At 37.4% G+C, this 27397-nt stretch overlaps 1 long non-coding RNA gene across 5 annotated transcripts in view; it reads right to left on the bottom strand.

Moving 5' to 3' along the window:
* Window positions 1-27397, bottom strand: part of LOC101719806 (uncharacterized) — a 172537-nt gene that overhangs the window by 45766 nt on the left and 99374 nt on the right. For 4 of the 5 annotated variants that reach the window (XR_015448781.1, XR_015448779.1, XR_015448780.1 and 1 more), the window contains exons 4-6: window positions 24594-24749; window positions 15125-15343; window positions 9703-9808 (exon numbers count right to left, since the gene is read on the bottom strand). This is a non-coding gene — a long non-coding RNA (uncharacterized LOC101719806). The remainder of the gene's footprint in view (window positions 1-9702; window positions 9809-15124; window positions 15344-24593; window positions 24750-27397) is intronic. The other variant, XR_015448783.1, reaches the window with a different exon arrangement.

Raw genomic sequence — 27397 nt, 5'->3', positions numbered from 1 at the left:
AAAAACATAAGATGATAGATAAAATAAAAACATAATAACAGTAACATTACAAATAAAAATTACTAAAGAAGAGCTAAGAACACATAAGGAAAAGCTTTAGAAAACTGAGTATATTAAAAGGAAATAAAGTAGGCTTTTTAAATTACTAATGTAAATATTAATTGCAAAAGATAGCTAAAGGAGAGATGCCACTGTATTTTGAAGAAGATAACTAAAAATCAAACAGAAGAAAATTCAAAGATAAACCAGAAGACTCCCATACAGGAACTTAAATAACTTAAAATTAAACAAATTGATTAATTTGTTTATTTGATGAAAGACCACACCAAGTCACTAGAAAGCAACTGGGTATGGAACACTTTTCATAAACCTTTCCAGAAAAAAAGTACTATGGTACAATCTGCAGCCACTTAAGAGAGGAATAAAGAACTTCATTAAAAAGAATGGCAGTGATTAGTGCATCAACTTAATTGTCAAAGTACTGTAATTATAAACATGTATAAAAATTACTGTTATACTGCAGAACATAAATATTAGTAAGAATTTTTGACAAAGCAGAAATAATAATCCAATTAGAAAAACAGGAAGAAAAGTTGGAAAAAATGGCCAGAAGAAATACTCAAAGAAACAATGGTTGAAAGTTTTCCAGAATTAAAGAAAAGCAGTATTACAAAGAACATGTCAAACCTAAAGAAGGTAAATATGCAGAAATTAACACTTACTGAAAAATTGCAAGATAGCTAAACCACTATTAAAGAAGTATTAGGTAGGAGGATAGGCCTTACTAGATTGTGTGTGTGTGTGTGTGTGTGTGTGTGTGTGTGTGTGTGTAGTGGGATCAAACCAGGGCCTTATACATGCTAGGTAAATACTCTACCCCTAAGCTATCCTGCTAGCCCCAGATATAGTAAGTTCTAAAAGTGTATTATTGGCAGAGGGATAAATATCTAACAAAATGAAATAAAGAGACCAGAAACAAATTAAGAATGTATCGAAACTTGACATATAATTATGTGATAAGCCATCTCTATGGTAAAAAGAAATGACTATTCAATAAATGGGGTTGACATCACTGGTCATTTGAGAGATGCAGATGAAAACAACACTGAGATTCCACCTCACCCCAGAAAGAATGGGTGCTATCAAGATATCAACCAATAACAAATGCTGGCGAGGGTGTGGAAAAAAAGGAACCCTTCTCCATTGTTGGTGGGAGTGCAGACGGGTACAACCACTGTGGAAATCAGCATGCAGCTACCTCAAAGAACTAGGACTAGAGGTCCCATTTGACCCAGCTATTTCCCTGCTGGGGATCTTCTCAAAAGAATTAAAAGAATCATATCACAGCGATACATGTGCACTCATGTTCATAGCAGCACAGTTTGTAATAGCTAAAGCTTGGAAACAGCCCAAGTCCCCATCAAATGGAAACTGGATAAAGAAAATGTGATTTTTTTTTTATAAAATGGAGTACTACTCAGCCATTAAGAATGAGAAACTAGAGACATTTATAGCTAAATGGATGCACATTGAGGCGATACTCTTAAGTGAAATAAATAAGACACACGTGTAAATACCGAATAGTTTCTCTAGTGTGAGAAACTGAAAATGTAAATAAGGACTAAAAAGTATAATCGATAATGTGAAATAGGAAGAAAATGCCCAAAGGGGTAGGGGTGGTGGGAGGGGAAGGGGAAAGGAAAGAAGGGAACAGAAAAATTATGAGAAAAGAAAAAAAAGTGGCAATGAAATCTATGTAAATAGGGAAGGGTGGAGGGGGTGAAGGGTGAACAGGTAATGGGGAAAAACTAAGAACCAAGATATCATGTACGGGGACAAACACCCAGTGATAAATGTAAATGTATTGTATACCTAAAATGTACCAATTAAAGAATTTAAGAAAAAAATAAAATAAAATAAATGAGGTTGACGATGTTTTATCCACATGAAGAAAAATAAATGAGCCTTGCTTCACACCATTCTCAAATATTAATTCCAGATGGATCAAGGAATTAAATGTGAGGAGGAGAAAACCTCTTGTAGAGGACTTCAGCTTTCAACTCTGACACAAAAAGAGCTTACAAGTCATTAGTGCTAGAATGAAAAATTCCATAGGCCTGCAGTCCAGGATACCTCACAATTTCCTGAGCTTTACTTCTAGGAACTCTATAACACTCTCACAGTGAAAAGTCAAGGAAAACTTTTATTTCAAGCATAAAGATAATTTAAAAATCTCCAAATATACCCACCGCATTCTCCATAACAAAGGCTTACTCTGAAAGGGAAGAGAATTCACCAGAGCCTTATCAAATGTAGGGGAGAGAAATCACCCCACTTCATCCTTCTACTCTCTTTGTCTCCCCAAAGGGAAAAAATGTTGAGCAACACTAGTGCAGCTCACAGCTATACCCTCCACGTGACAGAAACCAAATCGCAGGACCATCGAGTGTTCCTCTTCCTCTCATCTCATCATATCATCAGGGCACACTGACTATGTTTAAGGAGATATTAGGGAAACTCAAACACAAGGTGAGGGACAAAAACAAAGACACTAAACGAGACTGAAGCTTCTGAAACCACCAGCTACAGCAACACTAAGCATGGCAAACTTCTAGTCAGATAAACATACAACCTCACACTAAAGGTCTATTGACTTTTATTCTCACTGCTGAATATTGGATACCCAGCTTCAATAAATAAATACAGGTCCTACATACTAACAGGCAAAAGACAAACTGAAGAAACAAAGCAAGTATCAGAACTAGATTTGGATATGGCAGTGGTTTTTGAATTAGCAGATGAGGAATGTTTTTAAATCTATGATTAAAGATTCTAACAGAAAAAGTCACCAACATGCAAGAACAGAGGAGTGACGTGAGCAGAGAGGAAAACCTTAAGAAAGTGTTAAATTAAATGCTGGAAATTAAAAAAATGCCCTAGAGAAGTGAAGAAAGTGAAAGGTCTATGGAAAGTGAGTTGAAAAAATATCAATAGACAATTCCTGAACTGAAAGTAAAACAAAAAAGTGAATGAAAAATAGCAGACATTCCAAGGACTGTAGCACAATTTCAAAAGGTATAACCCATTGGCTTAATATTGAATTAATAAAGGAAAAGAAAGATACTGGAGAAGAAAAAATTGAAAGAATAATGCAGAAGAATTTTTCAAAACTAATGATAATACACCAAACCACAGATCCAAGAAGTTCAAAAAACTGAACAGGATAAATTTTTAATATCTATACCTAATCATATTATGGCAAACTAAAGAAAATGAAAACCAAAAAAAAATATTAAAAGCAACATACTGGCCCGGGGATTTAGCTCAGTGGTGCTGCCACCTGCCTTGCAGCAGAAGGTCCCGAGTTTGATCCTGGGTACCAAAAAAATAAAAATAATAAAGCTCCGTACCTTCTGCCTTTTACAAAAATTACTAAAACTTCAGTCTGGGCTGTTGAGGTAGAAGGATTGAAACTTGCAGCCCAGTCCAGGCAACTTAATGACTTAGTGAGACTCTGTCTCAAAATAAAAACAAAAAAGGGCTGCAGATGTAGCTTAGTGCAAAGACCCTGAATTCAATATCCAGAACCACCAATAAACAAATAAATAAATCTGAAAATGAGCATAGCCTTAAAAATAAAACAATACTATAAAAATTTTAGAAAAAAATATAGGAAAATGTAGATAAATTTTTACATACACTCAAATGTACAATATATGAATTTTTTCAATAGTTAAAGTGAAGTTGTAAAAATTCTATCCACAATGTCTTCAAAGACTCTTTTAAGACAATAAAAACATAAGTCACACGCAGGGAGCAGGTATTTGCAAAACACATCTGTTAAAGCATATGAATCCAAAATATACAAAAAATTCTTAAAACTAAATAGTAGAAAACAACCCAGTTTTTTACAGTTTTGAAAAAAAACTGAACAAATAGCTCACCAAAGAAGCAAAGAGTTGCCAGATACAGATATGAGTGTGAAAAGATGTTCTTCAACTGCTATCAGTGGAAAATTGCAAGCTAAAACATGACCAGCATTGCATATCTATAAGAAGAGCCGAAGCCCCAAAAATCTGAACACCAATGTTAGTGAAGATACTGAGGAACTTTCACTCAGTGTCTGTAGAAAGGCCAAATTCTGCTTTGGAAGACTGTGGCAGTTTCTTAGAGAACTAAACATAATCTGATTATATGATCCAGCAATCACATTCCTAGTATGTACCCACTAGAATTGAAAATTTAAGTCTATACAAAAGTCTGTTCACAGATATTTATAGCAGCTGTATTCATAATTTCCAAAAGTTCGAAGTGACCAAGGAGTCCTTCAACAATGTATTATAAATTTCAAGCAGGATAAACAAGCATAACTCCACACAAAAACCTATAAAAGTGCAGTCATAAAACTCAAACATTTTTTAAATCTCAGAAGCTTCCAAAAAGGGAAAAATAATCTTTCAAATAATCCAAACAATCAGACTGATTTCAGACTCCCACCCACAATAGATAGCAGAAAACAATTAATACAAAAAATTTTAAAATTATTTTAAAATTATTTTTAAGAATTATTAACAATTATTAAAATTATTTTAAAATTATTTTTTAAATTAAAATTAAAATTATTTAAATTTATTTAAAATTATTTTTAAAATTATTTTTAAGAATTCTTAAAATTATTTTAGTTTATTAGTCCCTGTGTGTACTATATAATGTTTTCATTCCTTGTGGAAAGTTGGTATACAGACATATCACATCTTAAACAATTAAGTAATATCTTAAACAAACTGATGGAAATAACTGCCTGACTATAACTCTATCAATCAAGCAGGAAGAGAAAATAAAAGCATTTTCAGAAGTATGACAATCAAATAGTTCACACCTCATGGACCTACCATGAAAGATTATTAACAACTAACACAATAAGAAGGAATTTGGAAGGAGAAACTAACTAGATGCAAGGTGCACATCTGAGGAAAGCATATTGTTAGCCTTAGACTTCTTAGATGAGGAATGACTAAATTTATAAAATAATCACCAAGAAATTAAAATAAAATTTATAACTTACAAGTCTGTACAAGGGGGAAAAGTTAACCTAAAACAATAGACAAGTAGTAGCTAAAATGGATGCCATCTGAAATCTGGGAAACTGAACTTTTTAAAAATTCATTAATTTTATTGGTACATTCTAGGTATACAATATGCTGACATTCACTATTGGAAATTTGTACTTTTACATAATATATCTTGGTTCTGATTTATTTCCCCATTCCCCTGCCTGCCCTTCAACCCCTCCACCCCTCCCTATTTACAAAGACTTTGTTCCCATTTTTTCCTTTTCCCATATTTATTCTTTTCCCTTCTTTCCTTTCCCCTACTTCTCCCACTTTCCCTTCCCTTTTGACCTTTTCTTCCTATTTCACATTATCTATTACACATTTTGATCCTTATTTACACTCTCAGTTTCTCACACAAGAGAAACATGATACTCTATATACAAGACCCCAAGAACTCCACCAAAAGTCTTCTAGACTTAATAACCAAATTCAGTAGAGTAGCTGGATACAAAGTCAACACACAAAAATCAATACCCTTCCTGTACATGAACAATAGACTCACTGAGAAAGAAACTGGAGAAACAACTCCCTTCACAATAGCATCCCCCCAAAATGAAATACCTAGGAATCAATCTAACAAAAGAAATCAAAGACCTCAACTCTGAAAACTACAGCTCTCTGAAAAGAGAGATCGAAGAGGATATCAGAAAATGGAGAGATCTCTTTTGCTCCTGGGTTGGAAGAACGAATATAGTGAAAATGGCCATACTTCCAAAACTGCTATATGGATTCAATGCAATCCCACTTGAAATTTCAACAGCATACTTCACAGAACTTGAGAAAACAATCCAAACATTCATTTGGAACCAGAAGAGATCTACAATAGTAAAAGCAATTCTAGGCAAGAAAGACAAGGTAAAGGGTATCACAATCCCCAACTTGAAACTATACAACAAAGCTACTGTGATTTTAAAAAAAAAAATCAGCGTGGTACCGGCAAACAGATCCGAGGATCAGTGGAACAGATTAGCAGATACAGAAACTGAACTTTTTTTTTTTATATGCCCATTCTTTCTAGAGCATTCCAGAGCATTTGCTTCACTTTGCATTTGTAAACAGGCTGAAAGTGAAATACCAATGCTAGACCCTAATGGCTGTCTACCTGGCTCATTTGAGAGAGCATGTGAGTCTTCATACTCATATCCTGCACATCAGTTTATGAGTAGAAAATCGTAAGTGAAAGTAAACCCATTTAGTGGGAAAGTATATATGAGGTCTGAGTAAGATTGTGTACATAACAGAAACTCAATAAATGTATGATCCCTCCCACTGTGTAGCAGAGACCACTAACTGTACTCAATGTTCATTCTGCCCATTCTGCTTAGTAACAGAACCCCCAAGTTTTTACTTGACATCTAGGATGGAAATGACTGATTGTAGTTTCTACTACAGCTGAGTGTGGCCATGTAAATTCCAGTCAGTGACATGCAACTGGAGGACACATGAGTGAATGTGGAAAGTGGACTTAGCAGAACAAGTGTGCTCTTTCCTCTGCTTTTCTCCTTCCTATTGGCTGGGAAATGGATAGGATAGAAGCTCACAGTTACCTTGGAAATGAAAGTCACAAACCATAGAGCAGAAAGCTGAAAACAACCTGCATCTTTGACAAGTTTGGATGCCATCCAAGCCCTAAATCACCTGCCTGGACTTGGACAAGAAAAATGTACTTTTGTCCTCTCTAAGCTATTATTATTTGGATTAAACAAATATTAGCCACTTGCAACCAAATCTAATGAAAATAATATATTCATAAATATTAGTTCTTTTTAAAATATATGTTTGGCTCTTTTATTGTATATTTCTTCTAAGAAACTTCAAAATAATTGTAGGATAAAATAGGGTTTATGATTTACTTAATTTTTACCCAAATAAGAAGATAATGCCTTAGAAATGTGCCTAATTATTAGAAGAGAAGTGACTGTCTAATATGTCTTTGAGCACAGCTCCAATATTTATATTCATGTTTCTCCTCTATTTCAATGCAATTTTATTATATAATGGAAAACACAGTGTATGTTATGAGAACACAAGGTACTATGGGAACACAGTCATTTATGGGGTTAGGGTAGGCTTTATAAAAGAAAAAAGGTATGAACTTGATCAAGACAAGGAGTAATTCACTGGGCAGAAACGAAGGAAAGACACCCAGGGAAAACAGCATGGTTGGACCTGAGAGACAGAAGCAAAGCAGAAAAAGTACCTGAAGAGGAAAATTGCTGTGAGAATGGGTTCGAAATCCTGTTACAGAGTACAGATCACCACAGAGTAGGAGATCAGTATGTAACACTGAGTCCACTCACTGAATTAAATATCATGGCAGCACACAAAGATTTGCAAAAGCCATTGTAAGATGGAAAATCTTAGTATTATAATTGTTAAATGAAAATTGCAGGAATTTGAATTACATATTCTGGGTAATTATAATTCTGGAAAATTACAGTTCCGACAGGAGACAGGTTTCTTCTGGCTAGGCATCAATGAGAACTGAATCATGCACTGCAGTAGTCTCTGTCTGCCTATTAGAAGAATTTTCCACAAACACGCTAACTTTTGATTTGAAAAACACTGTTTCCCAGCCAGCACTCACTTGTCACTGAGTTAGGCACCAGAGAACATGTGTATAGCAATACAACTTCTGACCCTCCAGTGCTGAGTCACAACACAAGACAGGTCAGCAAAAAGCTGCATTCCTGGGTGTCACATCCACAGAAGTGGCTGCTAGCCATTTAAACATAGCCCACTAAACCCCATATCAAATGCAATACACAACTCAACTGCACTTAGCTGGGTCCCCCAAATCCCTTCTGCCCCCTCATCACCACTTAATGTGAGAAGAAGTGAGATGGATGGAAGACTAATTGGAAAAACAGCATTTCTAAACATTTCAGTCCATTATTTCACTTTTGGAAAGTTTGCAGAAATATGTAACCATGTGAATACATTGCTAGTGTCTCTTCCCAGCCCGGAGAAGGGTTATCTGCAAGTGAGACCCCCGAAGTTAGAGATCTATGGCCTTCACAGTAAATACACCTCCAACTTCTTGAGGAACAAAGGAAGTAATGCATAAGAAACAATGAAAAGGAAGTACTCCTAAAACATTAGTAATGTTTATAGTTAAGTGGTATTTTATTTTTTGAGTGGATTTTATTTTTTTTACCTACTTTTCTATATCATCAAAATTTTTTAAATGACTGTCTTTTAATACTAGAGCAATTAAATTAGTTTAAGTAATATTTCTTCTGGCTTTTGTTATGCCATGGGCTATAATCTTTTGATTTATTTTTATCCAGGTAAGGTTCATGAAAGATGTTTAGGTTCCCAAGAAATCTCAGCCCTTTAAATAATGTTGTTTCCAGTCTTATGAATTACTTATTTATAAGTAATAACTTCTTAACTAAGTCTTTGCTAAAACACTGTATAGTAGCATACACAGTTGCAATAGTACAACTCCACTGATAACTAATAATGAAGAGTAATAAAGACAAGACTTTATGAACAGATTGCCATAATTTTCATTTGTTAAGAAATAAATATATTCAAAACTTTCTCCTCTGATGCATGTGTAAAATGTTTATAAGGAGCAAAAGTGACCTCAAGTTTTCTTTCATGAAACACAGTAATATTCATGTCCAACTACATGTACCAAAGTTCTCCTGGATGAATCCAAGAACAGTTTTATTTAATCTTAGAATGAAGTTTAGATCATTTTGCTTAAACTACATAAAAATGCTATACTTTCTCATCATGAATACATTAATAAAGCCTACAAATGTTTATATATGGTCATCATTAGTCAATGAGTTTAGAGAAAATTTCTCAAACTAATACAATAGACCCTTGACTTACAAACTCAATTCATTCATGGGGGCTGGTTGTAACTCATGTTGGTCAAGTGAAGCCTCGGACTCTCCTCTACACAGCCTTCAAAGTCTCTCTCCTGTATAATTTTAGGCCAACATTTCTTCCAGGCGGATCTCAGTGTCCATAGAGAGACACTGGCCCCAGATTTCTCATTTAACTCCTCACGAGAAAGGAGGTTGCCATGTTCCTTGCAGAACTCTTTAAGGGTTAAATCTGTATCTGAGACCATCTGGAAGCACAAGCAGCCAGTATTCGGGTTGTAACTCAAGACTTTGGTCATAATTTAATACTAAAATTCCAGTGTAACCCAAATTGTTCATGTATCAGGCCAGTCATAACTCGAGGGTCCACTGTATTACACGGAACATTTTTTCAAAAGGTTTTGCACATATGGTGTGAAAAAAAAATTCCTTCTCAGACTATTTAGTAAACACTGGGTTAAATGGGCAGGAGTTTTGTTAGCATTTTTTTATTAACTACCTGACTACTGACTTTGGTGGGTAAAGAAGTATTGTAAATTGTTTTAAAAGAATTATGAATTGTAAATTAAGGATCACCATGGACTTAGATTGTTGATTTAAGTTACGATGTTTGTTCTAATGTTGAATTTTATTCTGATGTATGTTCCAGGGTCCTATGAAGTGTAGCATATAGAATTGTTGAAAATATTTATCATTTGTTAACATTGAAAACCAAACACAACATTGCTACTAGAGAATTTGTTTACCTTTGCTTGAAGGTAAATCCCATATTTTAGCATAATTCAGTCTGGAACATTGATTCCAAGATAGGGGAGAAATCAATCACTCCAGGGAAGTTACTGTGGAGACATACTAAAAATAAAAGGAGGGGAGAAGGGAAGTTTGAAACAGAATTAATAATATTCAAGATAAAACTATAAGATGCATTTACAAGTATATTTAGTTAAAGGCATGTCTACCAGTTACCTACCACTTTCAAGTATATAAAAACTTTCTAAAGGAAAAAGAAGGAAAAATTTCACATTTATTTTTCTCCAAGATTTTCAGATACTGGTATGTAGAATTTCATGGAGTAAATGCTGCCACTTAATTAAGTAACAGAATACTATCAACAACACAATTTAACATTCAGGAAAACCTTATGACATGCTCAAATGAAAAGAAAAAAAAATGTATCATTCCATCATATCTATGAAAATAATATAGTGGTAAGGCAACCCAGCTATGAGGTCCAGTGTGCACTACATTACAAGACTGAATATGATACCAAATAGATGAAATGTAAAAGCACTTGGTTAGCAAAATTATTCTAGAAAGGCAAACAAATACCAGATGGAGATAGCAAAGATAATCAAAATTCCAGTGAAAAAGGACACTTCATATTGGAAAACAGAAAATATGCAAGGGCCCACAGTAATTTATTTGAAAGCCATTTATAGTTTTCTAAATACAAGTTATATATCCTTTTCAAAATAAGATTCCTGGGACCATTTATCTCTATGTATTGTGCATTAGATGACTTGTAGGCAGATTTTATCACTTGCCATTAGATCTCTCTCCTGCAGCTATCAATTGTCTGGTATCTGTCCAACACTCAAGCTCAAGACCTCAAGTTTGTTTACTTACTGGTTATTTTTTTGGACTGCCAACTCTTTGAACTTTGAAAATTCAGTTTCAGAATTATCAGCCATAAGTGAAATAAAAGCATCAATTCATATTTTAAGTGATACCTGTATAAAGTAATCTAATGGTGGATTAGAGATAGTCTTATGTCTTCCCAACTCCATTCTCAGTAACATGGAACCAGCAATAGCTTGAAATCAACTGTGTTGAAAACAGTTACATTACAGAAATCAGCAAGCACTATAAATACAGACTTCACCTTTTGGAGAGCTGATTGTGCAACACTGAACCTGCACAACTCTGGCAATATCTATTAGTGTTCCACAGTTTCCTTGACTGTTTATGAGCTTTCATTAAAATGTCCAGGTTGGGCCGGGGATTTAGCTCAGTAGTTCTGTCACTTGCCTTGCAAGTGCAAGGACCTGAGTTCGATCCCTGGTACCAAAACTAAATAAATAAATAAAATAAAATAAAATAAAATGTCCAGGTTGACCTGATGCTTTTACCTAGATTTACATTTAGAAAATAATGCAAAGGAGTAAAGTTATGTTAAAAGGTCTGGCATTTCTCCAGAGTTCTGCTAGAGGGGATCCTGAAGGTATCCTTTCTAAAAACCACAGTATCATCTAACACAAAAAAATAACAAACTTCTCTGACCAGAGTCCAAGCACCAGGAGAATTCTCGCTATTGGTGGAGGCACCAAATAGGAAACTCTTTACTGAGGCATAACAAGCAGGTATTTGGACAAGAACTCTAGAAGTACCACTGGTGAATTTTAATAAAGTAGCAATTATGTATAAGCATCGATTATGTTAATCATCACTATTAGTGACCCTTAATAATTCACTTAGTAAGGTTACCGGAGCAGGAACTGGGTGTTATACTGGTCTTACGTGCTTCCCAAAAGTGCCTGCACAAAGGAGTAAGTAGGCTCTGAAATGCATCTGTCTCCACTTGCAAAGTGTAGGGTATAGCCACCAGAAATCTTGTAATTTTTACAAAGGTGTATTCTGTCCTAAGTACTACCCTGATGAAAAAGAGCCACTGATTACAGGTAAAAGACTGTATATTGTGAAGGACTGTAGTTTATATACTAAAGGACTACAGAATTGGGAGTCATTGGAACAATCATCTACCACATAACGTTCAGTCAAGGACAGATGGCATATACAGATGATTATGTTTCTTAGTGATGTCGCAGCCATCCTGGAGTGGTCCACCACTAAGAGTGGTGTCTTAGAGTAAGTACATGCCAAAGAGTTGGCACAATGACAAAATCATTCAGTAACCCATTTTCAGGAGGCATTATATTGTTAAGTGATGCATGACTATATGCAAGGTGTGATCAAGTCATATGGTGAATCTTTAAATTTTTTAAAGTTTATTACAGTAAAAAAAAAAAAACACATTGCCTTTAATTCCTCTCAAAATACTGGCCCTTGCTTCAAACACTTATCCCATCATTCTTGCCACTTTCTGAAGCAGTCCTGGAAGTCCTTCCAAGTGTCTTTAGTTGTGTCGTGGCTGCCTCAGAGCCCTGAACTGCTTCAAAAAGTTTACCTTTCATGGTCATTTTGACCTTGGGGAAGAGCCAGAAGTTGCACAGCACAGTATTTGGTAAATAAGGTGGATGAGGACATGTAATAATGTCTTTATTTGACAGAAATTGCCATAAAAATTTTGAATCAATTCAGAACATCAAGGCAGCATGAAAAGACACTCTCAAAAGAGGACTTCCAGAACTCCTTCAGAAAGGGGAAAAATGATGAAATAAGTGTTTGAAGTGAGGAAGAGTATTTGAGGGGTATTAATGGTAATGTATTTTTTACTGTAATAATGTTTTATTTATACTTTAAACATCTACCATATTTTTATAGTGCTGCCTAAGAACAACAAGCAACAGCAAAATACTTGAACTTTGCAATCAGGACTCCTATCAACTCCTTAAGATATTTTTTAAATTATTCTGGAGAGGGCTGGGAATTTAGCTCGTTTGCCCCACACCTGCCTCGCAAGTGCATCATCCAGAGTTTGATCCCCGGTACCAAAAAAAAAAAAATTACTCTGGAAAATTCCACCAAGTAGAGGTTAGATATTTCAAGCTCTGACATACTTCTGCCCCTGAATACACAACAATAATAGATCATAAAAGAAAAAGTAAGAAGTCACAGCCAGATCCAAACACAAGACAAACATGTCTGCAGGATAGACATGGATGAGAGTTACAAACAATGGACAGTGCTGTAGTCCTGGCAAAGGAGCAGGCATGAAGGGCAAGCAGAGGAGGAGTGAGACATGGATGAATGGAGAGAGGTGCGCCAAGGGCTGGATCTGCAGATACAGATGTGCGGACAGGCAGACAGCACAGAAGGTACAACTATATCCTATACAAACTGACAAGACAGGGTGTCAGTCAATGAATTGCTCCAGCATATGGAGGTTCGTGTCACCTCTAGCAGAAGGATATACACATGTAGCTGGGTGTGGTGGCACACACCTATAATCGCAGGGCTCGGAAGGCTAAAGCAAAAGGATCTCCACAAGTTCCAGGCCAGCCTGGGCTACACAGTGAGTTCAAGGCCAGTCTGAACTACATAGTGAGACTCGATCTCAAAAAAACAAACCAAAAGGATAGACCTGGCAAATAAGCCATGTTGTTAACAAATCATATTGTTAAATATGTACATGAAAATGCTAAAGGTAGCCACTAAAAGAAGAGAGATATAATTAAAGTTGCAAACCAATAGAGGAATAAAAGAAAATACAGCAAAGTTTATTGGTTCATTTATCTGAAGTCATTGAAAGAGGAAAAAGAAGGATGAAGTAAAAGAATATGAGAGCACAAAAGAAGGTGGCAAAAATAAGTCCAACCTCAGCAGGATGCACAATTAAACTCTCTATTAAAAAGCATTTATCTGAATGCATTAATATTAAAGAACTTGTGCTGGTTACAAAATGCATACCTAATACAAAATCACACCAAAAGGCATAAAATGAGATGATAGGAAAATAAATATATAGCAAGCAAAAAAATCTAGCCAAAGTAAAGCTGGTATACCAGTATTAGGATTAGATGAGTAGAAGCTAAGGGGAAGTATTGAGAGGAACAATGAACAATTTCACTTGTGACTAGAAAATATGATGCAAAGGCATTTTATATATATATATATATCTCCATATACAGTTACACCTCGGTTCACGAACTTAATTCTTTCCATGATTTTGGTCACAAATTGAATTGGACAAGAGCCAAATCAAATTTCCCATAAGGTCAACGTTGAACCTGACCATTGAATTTGATATTTATACAAGTATATAACTAATAACATCCAAAGACAAACAAAATATATAGTGACTGTGGGTAATCTTAACTCCCTCTGATAGATCGAGTACACTAAAAGTTAGAAAAGATACAAAAAGAAAGTAGACAAAGAAAAGACACTGCAGATTGGAACACCAGATTGAGAAATTTGACCTAGTGGATATATAATTCTGTACTAGCAAGAATATACAATCTCTTCAAGTAAACATGGAATATTCATGGAAATGCACCATGTATGGTCACAGAGGAATCCTCAACAAATTAAAAAACTAGATGTCGGGTCAAGGATTTAGCTCAGTGGTTTTGCCCCCTGCCTTACAAGCGCAAGGTCCCGAGTTCGATCCCCAGTACCAAAACAAAACCAAAACAAAATTAGATGTCATATCAGCCATGATCTTCTACAACAAAGCAATTAAATTACAGAGAAATAATAAATTTAAAAAAGAGTCACTGCTAAAATGAGAGGGGGAAAACAGACTGTGAATTCTAAGACATATCCTGTACCTATGAATTCCAAGTCCAGTGCTTGCTTGCTAAGGGTCCTTTAGCAAGTCACTTCCCTTCAGTTTCTTGATATGTCATAGGCTATGATAAGATTAAGTGAGGAACTATCTGTAAAAGAGCCCAGCACAGGACTTGCCAGAAATTCAAATGTTAACTTCAGCCCTTTCACATAATGTGTGTTCAGTAAACATCTATTGAATAAATGAATACCAAGTAGAGGTAAATATACATTCTTTTGCAAATGGAATATAGAATAGAATTAAATTAATCAACAAGGTCCTATTTTAAACAGAGACAAGAAAAAATATGACACATTTTATGTTTTTAATTATCCTCCAATTCAAAAAGAAAGAAAAGATTTTTTTTTTCTGGGCCTATGGAAAAATCTGATGCTACAGCCTGTTTGTCCCTCTCCTGTTAATTTTTATAATATCCTTCAATCTTGAGGTTACTTTATCCAAATAAAAGAGATTTCACTTGAGAACAAAGAGTTTAGAGGGCAATTTCTGGTGTCATGCAGCATGCAAAAGGGATCAGTTTGCAGAGGAAACACAACAGAATTCAGGGAGCGTAAGTCATGGACATGAAGGAGAACTCCCTGACAATCAGGCCTGCCGACATCCTGGCAGGCAGGGCCTGTTCAATTGCTTTCCAAGTGTGATCTTGCCAGGCACCCTGAACCTGACACAGACAGCGTGGCAAGCTTGAATCCACCCACCTGCCGTATGGAGTTGGAGTTAATGAGGTGTGTGCAGGAACAGGACACTCAGACAGCCTCATGGCTGTCACCCTTTTGTTAGCTCTGCTCCCCAGAAGGCTTTCCACATGTGTTCAAGACAGTTATTTGTTTAGGTACTTCACTTCTACACGTCTCAGAAGAATGGTTTTGCTCCCTTCATTTCTTCACTGATGCCAAGAGCATTTCAATTTAATTGTTCTATAGAACACAAAATTCCCAAGGTCAACATCAAGACTTTGGTCAAAGAAGAAAATGTTTCCAGATCTTAGAGAAAGATGACAGCAGTGTCAGGTTGACAAGAACAAGATGGACAGCTGAGGCATTCGGTACTGCCACTGTGAGCTACAGCTGATGGTTAACTCTGTTCTCAGCCAAAACACACGATATTTGGGGTTTTTTAACCCCACTGAAAGCGCTAAACATTTAAAATCATCAGAAAACACAGCTTAATTTGGAGAAAAAATAAGCATGGCTTATTGGTCTTAGATAAAAATAAATGTTGGGTATACAAAATATTTTAATATAAAATTAATATAAGTAACTACTTTTATATTCTCATTGTTGCAGGGGGAACCTTCAAAGCTTACGAGAAAATACAGAACCTAAAAGGAAAGTTTTAAGCACATAAAACTTAAAACATTCATGTGGTTAGAAAATTACACAAAAAGTCAAGACAAATAACAAATGGAAAAATGTTTTGACATCTATGACAAAATTCATAGTGTTACTATATAATATGATCAAAAATACAAGGAAAATGGAAAGTAAGCATGCTCAGTCACTTCCCAAGCACAAAGTAATGAACAAGAAAATGCGTTAAAACAGCAAAATGTTTTAGTTTACTTATTGCCTTGGTGAAAACTCAATATGGCATCGATTGTTGGTAACAATGTAGAGAAAGGAACACTCTTTACCAGGCTGATGAGAGCACAATTTTTGTTGGGGAAGGAAACATGAAATAACATGGTATATTAAAATGCTTAAGAACAGGCACAATCTTTGATTAAAGAGTTTCACCTCCAGGAACTTATCCTAGGAAAATAATAAAACAAGACTACATAGGTCTACTTTTAATCATCCCTTATTTATTGTACCAATAAATCAAATACCCTAAATGTCAGTCAATAGTATAGCTTTAAAGTAAATTGTGAGACACACAATACAGCACTTTGTAACAATTAAACAGGAAGATTTAGAACTCTATGGACATGGGAAAGTCTACATTGCATAGAGAAAAATACAGGTAACAAGGATTTGTATAATTTGATCTATTTTCTCCAAAACTGTAATCTACATGTATATGCATATCGCTATAAATGCACAAGAAAAAAATTTAAGGGATATATAGTGAAATTTGCATAGCCACCTTTTTCTCAGTAGGATTATAGGGAATTTTCATTTCTTAATATTTTTCTATTTGTCTAATTCTTTTGCAATGAACATGTTGTGCTTCAGAAAGCAGAAAACTCAAATCAGGTAATTTATTCCAAGGACTATCAAGAAAGCTGGAGTTCAATTGAGCAAAGAAATTCTAAATTTGGGGACTTCTGGGTTTTGCTAAATCTCTTCAGTCTATGAACTTTAAAAAATATTTTTATTTTTCAACTGACAAATAGTAATTGAATAATTGCATGTATTTTTGGAGTACAGTGTGACATTTCAATACATGTATATGACGGGCAATGAACAGGAGCCCTATTTTTAAAATATCTTAAGGTATCTCATGTAGCTCAAGAACATTTTTCTACTTTTTCTTTTTCATGGAGCAGTAACTCTGTGCACTTAGTAGATGACTTCTCATCCATTCCCACTAACTGCACTTTGAGGCAGAGGTTGGGCTCCATTTAGCCTTAGAAGAGCTTGGGGATGCACACTGAAGTGCTGTACCCTGAGTAGGTGGGGGGAAAGCCCAAAAAGCATCTCTTTTTACCTCCCTTTCTGGGAAAGATGCTTGGTGTGACGTTCATCACAGACTCCCAGATACTTCAGGTAATCACTTTACCTGGCAGTGTGTGAAATAAAGGTGACAGAAAGAGTGCAGCTGATTGGCTCCAGGGCCATCCACCCTCCTTCAGGATACTCAAGTCCTCAGATCCTTAAGTCTCTTCTATAAACAAGCACAGGATTTGGATATCCAGTGTTATAATTTATATTATCCCTAGATTACTTATAGAACCCAATACAGTGTAGTGCTATGGTTGATATACCATCTTGTTTAGGGAACAATGGCAAGAAAAAGTCTTTACATGTTCAGTACAGAATCAATTATTTCAAAACATTTTCAATCCATGGTTGGTTGAATCCAATGATACAGAGTCAGAAGATATAGAGGACCATGTATGCCTTCCTTACTAGTTTGTTGCCAGGGCTGAGTATATGTTAGGGACTTAGATCAGCACTTGGCACATTGGAAGTGCTCTTGGCTTGTTGTGGTATTATCCCATCCTGACTCAGTCTCCTTGCTTCCTCTCACAAGGGCTGCAAGCCAAATCTATCTATTACCTTTGAGTTACCACCAAAGCCCTGTTACTGCAAAGGAAATGTTTGCAGGGAGCTGCTCACCCTGTTCCTCCCATTGTCCCCTCACCTACCAGTCCTGAATGCTAAGTGTAAATGCCTGCATTCCGCATTCATTCAATAAAATGCAGGTCAGGGGCCATGCAGCTAGCAGCAACAGAGCTCAAACGCATGGCCACCTGCTTCCCCACACCCACCATCTTTGTTTGACCCCTGGTTCTATGAAAGAAGGTGAAAGTAGTAGCAGACTGGCAGGTCAACAGAAACAAACATTCAATGTGTACAATAGCTTGCAGCATGCATCCTGTCTTGTGCTTGTTCTTTGTGGCACCTTAGTTCTTCGTGACAACTACTTGTGGGATTACCAAAGAATTACCTTTTAAAAGATAATATAAAGAAGTGGATTTGTGTAAAGGGCCCCAACTGATAAACAAAACAGAGGCAGCCCCACACTGGCTGCCTGGGGACAGCTTCCTGTAGCCCTTAGGGTCCTATTTTGGAAACACTAGCCATGGATATTTTATAGATCATGGCTAAGACTTCAAAAAAGCTTTTGATTCATGTTTCGTGTTTTTTAAAAATTGATACAATTGGGCCGGGGATTTAGCTCAGTGGGAGCGTGCCTGCCTTACAAGCCCAAGGTCCTGAGTTCAATCCCCAGTACCAAAAAAAAAAAAAAAAAAAACTGATACATTTACTGACTGCTGGAAAATGTTCTAGTTCACCCCCATCACACTGATATCCAGTAGTTTCTATGGACATGTGTTCTATCATATAAAGCCTACAACTTTTGAAACAAAAATCAGGACATGCAGTTTGACAATCAGGAGTCTATTTATAGGAGCAGGATAGTTAGCCAACCATAAAATTCAGGCCATGTGCACACCATTAACTATATATGATAAGTGATTCATATGAATAATGTATGGCTATACAGGCTGGAGAATGTCTTTCAACTGATCATTAGACAAAAACCACCTTTCCGAGGCCAGATAATAGTCACTGTATTGCTTTTTCTCTTCTTTCCAATTTTTTATTTAATTGATTCAACTGTCTTCATTAAGTTATTTAATCTGAATAGTGATAAGTTGTCCTTGTATTAGGTCTTCTCTAACACAAATACAAAATTATGTTTTTAAATCTGTTAAACCTGCCAGAAGACTCACAAGAATTGTTACATGTCTAAGCCATTAGTTTGACAATTGTGACTAGAGGAATAGTGCACTGATTTTCTGATCTCTAATGGATAAAATAAAATCATGGTGACCTTCTGACATATTTTGAAATTACACATATTTTAATAGAAAATAAACATGCCTGTGTATGTCTATGTTCTGACCCCTTGATCTAAACAGGAGTGCATATTAGCCAAAGAGCAGATGAATGCTGCCTAGGAGGGAAAGAGGGGGCAGTCATTACAAGCCAAAATCCGCATGCTGTTCTGTGGGTTTACTGAGGTGATATTTGTAATGTGCTTAAAACTCATAAATGCTAAGTAAATACTGTCAGCAGTGTTGGCTTGAAGGTGAGATATTAGCCTTCTTTTCAAAAGTCTTTTTGAAAGACTTGTAAAAAATTTAGCTAAAGCTCAATTTTGATACAAAGTGTTTTTCTACCTTTTAAGTGTAAACTCTGTGAATTATCATCATGGAGCAAAACTCACAACCTACAACTCTGTGTGTAATGGCCTGGAACCAAATCTTTGCCTAAACATGATCTGCCATTCCCTTATTCTGGCCAGTGCCCTGTCAAGACACAACAAGTATTCACACAGGCCTCTCCTGTGTCTAAACATGGACCCAGAGCAAACAAGACACATATAGGAAATCTTGAATACACTAAACATTTTAAATAAGTTTGGTTAATTACAATACAAACAGGCTTCCGCTGTACTAAATGAGTCACTGATTCTCCCAGATGGTCTGAATAAAGTTCAAGCAACATTAAGAGAAAACAAAGTCTGTTCTTAGATGTGCACAGAGCTGAGGTGGATGGGTGGCCAGGGAGGGGTAGTCAACATGTTCTGCCCTGGGGAAGAAATGTTTGAGCCTGTCTGATAAACTAGTTGGGTGTGGCCTCCAAGAAAAATTTATTCCAGGAGGCCCTAAAAAGTTTCATGGGAAAGGCTTTGAGGGATGAGGCACTGGGTCTCCTTGAGCATGCAGAAAAAGCACACATAGTTCTCCAAAGATGTGTCTCCAAACCTTAATCTGCATCCAAATGCTTTGTGGGTGTGTGACTGTGTAGTTGTGTTAGCTTTTCAACATGGTGGCAAAATGCCTATCACAAACAATTTAAAGGAAGAGAGATTTATTTTGGCTCCTAGTTTCAGAGGTTCCAGTCCATAGTTGGGAGGCTCCATTGCTGTGGGCCTGAGTGAGGCAAAACACCATGGCAGAAGGGTATGGGAAAACAGAGCTGCTCACTTCTTGGTAGCCAGGAAGCAGGGAAGGTGAGACAGAGAGAGAGAGAGAGAGAGAAAGCGCCAGAAACAAGATACACTTCTACATAATGACACCATGATCTACATTCTTCAGTGAGGCCCCAACTACAGGCTGTCTAGCTAATGGATGAATTCGTTTATTAGCCCATCAGTGAGGTTAGCATCTTCATTACCCAATCACCTGTCTAGGCTCTACCTCTGAACACAGCTGCACTGTGGATCCAGCCAGGGATGCACAAGTCTTTGGGGACACTTCATATTTAAATCATAGCAGTGGGTGGGGGAACATAAGCAATGAATACAAAGAGTATCCCCCTCATCCACTGTTTCACTTTCTGCAGTAACCTGCGGTCAACTGTGCTCTGAAAATATTCAATGGGAAATTCTTCATTTCCAGAGAGGGAGAGTCTATGTAAATATAACTTATTACAGTGTGTTCTTATAATTGTTCTTTTTTATTATTAGTTACTGCTAATCTCTGACTGTGCCTAATCTATAAATTAACTTTATTGTAAATATATATAAATACAGGAAGGACACTGATGCAAGTGCTATCCCAGCAAACAACGTGGGAGCCTGAGGCATGAGATGCACAGCCAGGATATTTCTCTAACAAATCCACCATAAGGAAGTTGGGGTTCCTTTCCCATGGATTCACATAATGTCAACCAGTTGGGCAACTTGAGGTGTGTGTTCCAGGACAGGTAGCTTCTAGGTAAGGCAGAGGAGGAACAAAGAGGCAGCCTATACATAGGAGTAGAGAGAGTGATGCCAAAGTGGCCATGTCCAGCAGATGGGCCCAGAAGAAAACGACCTGTGAGAATACATAGACATCACCAGCAGCAATGTCAATGGATGAAGATCTGCTTCACCTAGCAGAGCAATGGCCCACAGAGGGGGTCACCAGCAGGCAGAAAATGGATCAGCAAAGTTGAAGATGGGACAATTGAAATTATCAAGTCTGAGGAGCAGAAAGAATGAAGAAAAGTGAACATATACATGTAACACACTGAACATCTAATATAACCTTCCCTTCCATTTAAATATGTGCATACAAATATTTATGCACGGTGGTTTCAAAAGTCAATAGAATTTTTAAAAATGAAATAATCAAATGAGTCACTTATTATAAAAATTTTGGACCAAATAATAACATTCTACAAGTAGTTTATCCAGTGTCCATCCCACATAAGTTATTCTGTGCCCTGGGGGTGCAGAAGTGCACAAGACAGAGAGATGGGGGCCAGGGTGGGGTCACAGAGTGTAGCCTGTGTGGCTTCATACTGCACTCTACTGTCACTGTCTTGAAATTCTTACTTTTTAAACAAGCGCTCTGCATATTCATTTTGCCCTGGGACACTACAAGATATGTAGCCAATCCTGAGGCTCACACAAATAAATGAGTAAGAGAGAGAAAGGGCCAACACAGATAAATGATGAGAGCCCCAAAGCGGGTTGCCTGATCCAGCCTGAAAGACAAGGCTGGGTCAGGCCCAGGTGGGGCGTGAGGTGAGGGACTTTCCTGGAGCAAGTCCTTGCTTAAGCGCAAGAGGAATTAGCCAGAACTCTGAGTCTTTATTGCGAGTTAAGCTGCAAACAGTTTAGCTTTGAGATTAAATGGCCTTTGCCACAACCACTCAGCTTTAGCAGAGGAGAACAGAAGTAGCCACAAACAACACAGAAATCAACAGGCTGCACAGAGCAGTCTGCTGGCCAGAGTGCAGCTTACCACCCTGCCAGGGCATTCAATTCTGACTCCCCAGCTTCCCTTAATTCCCCTACATGTAGTTAGGATTTTCAAAGTAATGTTTTCCTCTAAAGCCAAAGGAAAGCTACAATAGAAAGCAGATCACCTGCAAGGGAAGCTGCCACCCACGCTCCTGGGATTTCAGCCTGCATGCACTGTGCTGACTTTTCTCAGAGACAGGTACAGAAGGCAGGGCAAAAGAAGCAGTGGTGTGGACTGTACCCTGTGTTGCCCACTCGCAGGCTGGTGTTCACAGTGACTCCTCACCAGGACAGAAAGAAGCACAAGGGTTTTATGACATGTGCTTGGATAAGGTAGGCTGAAAACTACTCTGGACAATAGACATCTAGCCAGGAATATAAAGGAAGGGACAGGTTGCTGATGGCTTCTCTATTCCTGTCCATTACTCTCCACACCTACACCAATAAACCAACAAAAACTCATACATAGTAGCTTTCTATCAAAACTAGAAGGTAATAATAAATAAATTAGAAGGAAAGAATTTCCGCAGAATATCCATTAGTTGCTTTCATTTTACATTGTCACCATGGGTTTCTGACATGATTGTTTTAAACCAATAAGTTGAAAAAGAAAAGAAAAAAGATAAGATGGAGAGGGCAGTACTGGGGATTGAACCCAGGGCTTTCACACTGAACTATATCCTCAGCCCTTTTTAAAACTTTTTTTTTTGAGACAGGGTCTCACCAAGTTGCATTGGCTCAGCTTGAATTTGTGATCCTTCTGCCTTAGCTTCCTGGATTGCTGGGGTTACAGGTGTGCACCACTCTGTATGCCTCAAGCTTTAAAAAAGACAGAGGGGCAGCTCCATGTTTATCATCATACATGATACTGCTTGTGTGGATCATTTTAAATGAGAAAATCCTAAGCATCCCTCTTTACTTTAAATCTCCCTCCCCCAAAGGCATCTCACAGATAGAACACAAGGCTCTTACATCTTAATTAGTTTGTTCCAGTTTTGTTACAATTCAGCTCACTTGCCCTCCTTATGTACTCCTGCTCTGGGTGTTTCCACAAGCTTATTTTCAAGTGTTCCTCTTAACTACAAGTGCAAGGGGCAAGAATTTCAAACTGGTAGCAACAATCAAAACACAGCAGATTGCATTAACTGAGCATGAAAAAAGCCGAATGCATCCACCTTGTTGCTGTCTTTGAAACTACTTCCTTTTTTGAAAAGTTATACAATAAACAATACACAGTGAATTAAAAGGGTATTTAAATTTATTTATGCACACATATATTTACATACATGTTATATATAAGTATATATATGATATGGGTGTACAGCCTGCCATGGCTTCTGAAGTTGCATATTCAATGAAACTTTGAGAATATTAAAATAAATTGGCATTTGTACTCAACAAGTACAGATTTTTTTTTGTCATGATTCTTTAAATGATACAGTATAAAAATTCTTTAGATAGTGCTGGCATTGTATTGGTAATACAAATAGTATGGAGGGGAATTGAAGTATACAGAAGATTCCTATACATTACATGTAAATACTACACTGTTTTATACATGCGACTCTTGGATCCGTGGATTTAGATATCTATGGGAAAGGGGACTAGGGGCCCTGAAATGAATCCCTACAGACATCAGGAACAATGGGTAATGTAAAATTCAGCTGACTACACCACACAGTCTTTCTCACAGTCTGAAAGATGTGTATGCCTCTAGGCCAAGGAGCTCAAATAGAGTAACCTAATGGCATTCTAGACCCATGGCAGGTAGAGTCCCATACCACAAGCTTCCTCAACCAGAGAGCACCCTCTCTTGTTATCCCAAATTGTATGTGTTCTATCCTATATCTTGCTTACTTTACATGCATTTGTATTCTGGTGATCAATACTTATCCATTCTGCTAATGAAAGTTGTGCAGGTCACTCAAGATGTGAAAATGCAAATTTTATGGCAAGTGAAAGAGCCTTCAAGAAAATTTTCAAGGAAACAAAGTTCTAAGAGTCTTAAAGGCTTACCAAGATTTTTGCTATTAAGCTAATGCCAAGGAAAGCCTGAAAGCAGATGTCCATTTCCATATCAGAAATTCCCAGTGCTACATGAAAATTAGAAGAACGTCTTCCCACTGCAGGGGACCTCAAAGAAAGGTACCTGCACAGTTGCCAAATACAATTCAAATTTAAGAGACTCGGTGCATGTGAAATCACAGAATTTCCCTTGATCAGCTTGACCTGATTTCCAAATCCTCACAACTTGTGCACAACATACTCTGAGATTACAACCACTGCCTGTGCCAGGTGCTACGCTTTTGGCATGCTGTGGGCCCCGGGCTTCTGCACTGAGCTAATCAACAGTGGTGTAGTATTTTCTTAATTTTTTAAAGTTTGATTGAACTTGGATTTCAGAGTGCAGTTTAACTTTACATATGCACACACAAAGAAGTACTGTGATACTGCTTTTTTCCTTTGTAATTGTTTGTGTAGTGCCTTCTTATGCTGAATATAGTTTGTACAGAAAAACATATATACACATTGAAAATGCACACAGAAATACTTAATGAAGAGCCAGGGTTATAATTCACCAAAATTTCCTTTGTCCCCTTTTGATGAGGAAAGTAAGACAAATACTCCTTCACTTCTTCACTGGAGCAGATCAGATGGCACAGCCTAACTTTTGAAAGATCGAGTGTTCCTGTTTGTTTACATGGCTCCTCTAGGTCATCAACAAAGTCCCCCTTGGCCAACCCTTTTCTCTGAGCTCACCTGTGGGTGTTCTCTGAAGCACCAGCTACTTCAATCCCCTTTCTCCATCTGCTTTCCTGACTTCAGTGTTCTGGTTCCTTTCAACATCTGTATCTACTCCTCAGGTCTTCCTGAGCTTCCTCCTTCTTCTCTTGGTATATTAAATCCAGATACTCCCTGAAAGATAGTACAGTAATGGTCCTATTTATTATTTACGCTAGGGTGTACTTTTGCTCTTTGCCATGTCACTTCAAATTCCTCAGCATTATTAAATTATCATGTTAAGGGGAGCATGAAAAGGAAGGAATAAAATCCTATGTAATAATGCATCATGGAAGTCATAGCTATGAGCAACATAGGATCTTTTCTGCCAATACTGTACCTCTGGATCCCCCTGCATTTATCTCCTGGTTTCCACCTCCTTTGAGAATCTTCAGGGACCACTGGCTACTATGTATCCTGCTAGTTGAGTGCTGTGCCGTGACTGCACTTGAGGCAGAACATTGAGCATTAACTGAAACTATCCTCTGCTACTGCAGAAACCAGGACATGGCCCACAGATGTAACGCAGGACACAAGGTTGTGCAAGATCCTGACACTGCTCACCCAAAATCGACACATTTGCCACCACACCTATCCTTAGCATGGCTTGGAATTTGAGATTTGATTTTAGGTAACAATTCTAGTGTATTTCTAATCCACTTCTCCCAAATTACGTGTCCCTTATCCAATGCTTAGTTCTTGCAGTTACTCCCTTGCAGGGCTGTCGTACTGAATGCACAGCGCAAAGTATGTCCTGGCCAGAGTGCACAGCTGCTCTTTAAAGTATAAATGTTACCACGGTTAGCCATCAGGCAGCAATAAGTTAGAAAACAGGGTCCTAAAAGGAGTTCAGGAAAAGATTGGGGTCAGGAACAGTGCCTCCCAGATGCAGACAGATGGAAAAGAACTTGCCAGGTCAACCTGAAGGTCATTCTAGATGAGGTCCCGTATTGGGTGGAAGTGTGTTCACTTCATGTGAAGTCATCACTTACTAAAACTGTCTAGGATTTCCACTCTGTCAGGGACATCTAAACCCAGCTTCCCTATCTCCAAATCTCACCTTTTTTCCCCTACTCCTGAATGAGTCCTTCTCCTGTGGCATGTTTGGGGTTTTCAGGATGAATGGGCAGCCTCTGGCCCTCTCTGTGATTGTTCCAAGACTCATCTGTGGGGAAGGGCTCACTTGAGGGGAACCAGCCTCCAGGGACAGAGCAGGAGCCAGATTTGCAGAGCAGGAGAGGGTATCCTGGGGATCACAGTTCTCACTGGTCAGCCTGCTGCAGGGGTGAAAGCCTCTCTAAGATGCCTGGGGTGTTCCTGCTCCTTTTCTGGGACAGTTTGCCTCTGTGTCTCTCCCTCCACCTGTGTGGAGCTCTCTGGGAGCTTCTTCAACCCAGGGCTGCAACTCTTCTTTCCCAAGTCTGCCCAGCAGGATTCAACGTTACTGTATTTTCCTGGGTATTTCCAAAACAAAAGCGCCTGATCCTTTTCTGATCACTTTCCCTGCCAGTCCTCAAGCTCCTAGAAGAAAAAGAGCATAGCAAATGCAAAGCTCCTACAAGAAAGGAAATTATAAAGATCCAAGCAGAAATCAATGCAATGCAGACTAAAAGAATGATACAAAAAAATCAATGAATCAGAGGGTTTTTTTGAAAGAATAAATAAAATCAATAAACCTTTAGCAAACCATGTCAAAAAAAGGAAAGAAAAGGCTGAAATCCGTGCAATTAAGAATGAAAAAGGTGAAGTCACAATGGACCCAGTAGAAATCCAGAGGATCATCAATACCTACTTCGAGAACCTGTACTCTAATAAAATGGAAAACACAGAAGACATGGACAGATTCCTAGATACATATGAATTGCAAAAGTTAAATGAAGAAGTTATAGAAATTCTAAACACCCCAATTACAATCAGTGAAATTGAAAATATAACAAAAAATTTACCAATAAAGAAAATCCCGGGTCCTGATGGCTTCACTGCTGAATCTACAAGATATTTAAAGAACTATTACCATTACCCTTTAAACTCATCAAAGAAATTGAAAGGGAATACTTCCAAATTCATTCCTGGAAGCAAGTGTTACTTTGATTCCAAAACCAAGGAAAGACCCAGCCCAAAAAGAGAACTACAGGCCAATCTCCCTAATGAACATAGATGCAAAAACCCTCAACAAGATACTGGCAAACAGAATGCAGAGGGTCATCAAGAAGATCATACACCCTGACCAAGTTGGACTTGTCCCAGGGATGCAAGTATGGTTCAATATACATAAATCAATAAATGTAATACACTATATTAACAAAGTCAAGGACAAAAGCCATGAGATCATTTCCATAGATGCTGGAAAAGCATTTGACAAAATCCAACACCCATTCACAATAAAAAAATCCTACAGAAAATTGGAATAGGAGGTCTTTATCTCAACCTGATTAAGGCTATCTATGAAAAATCAACAGGCAACATCATACTAAATGGTCAAAAACTGAAAACTTTCGTGCTAAAAGCAGGAAAAAGAAAAGAACGCCCACTATCACCACTCCTGTTCAATATAGTTCTGGAAACATTAGCCACAGCAATTAGACAAGAGAAAGAAATAAAAGGAATAAAGATAGGAAAAGAAGAAGTTAAATTGTCATTATTTGCTGACGATACAGTACTTTACATAGAAGACCCAAAAAACTCTGCCAAAAGATTTTTAGACTTAATTGACAGATTCAGTAGAGTAGCTGGATATAAGATCAACACTCAAAAAACAATAGCCTTCTTATACATAAATAACA

The sequence above is a fragment of the Heterocephalus glaber genome, unplaced genomic scaffold, assembly GCF_053883595.1.
Source record: "Heterocephalus glaber isolate CG9 unplaced genomic scaffold, H.glaber_assembly_v1.0 deba00000546, whole genome shotgun sequence".
NCBI classification, from domain to species: domain Eukaryota; kingdom Metazoa; phylum Chordata; class Mammalia; order Rodentia; family Bathyergidae; genus Heterocephalus; species Heterocephalus glaber.
This window is presented reverse-complemented; position numbering and strand designations above follow the sequence as displayed.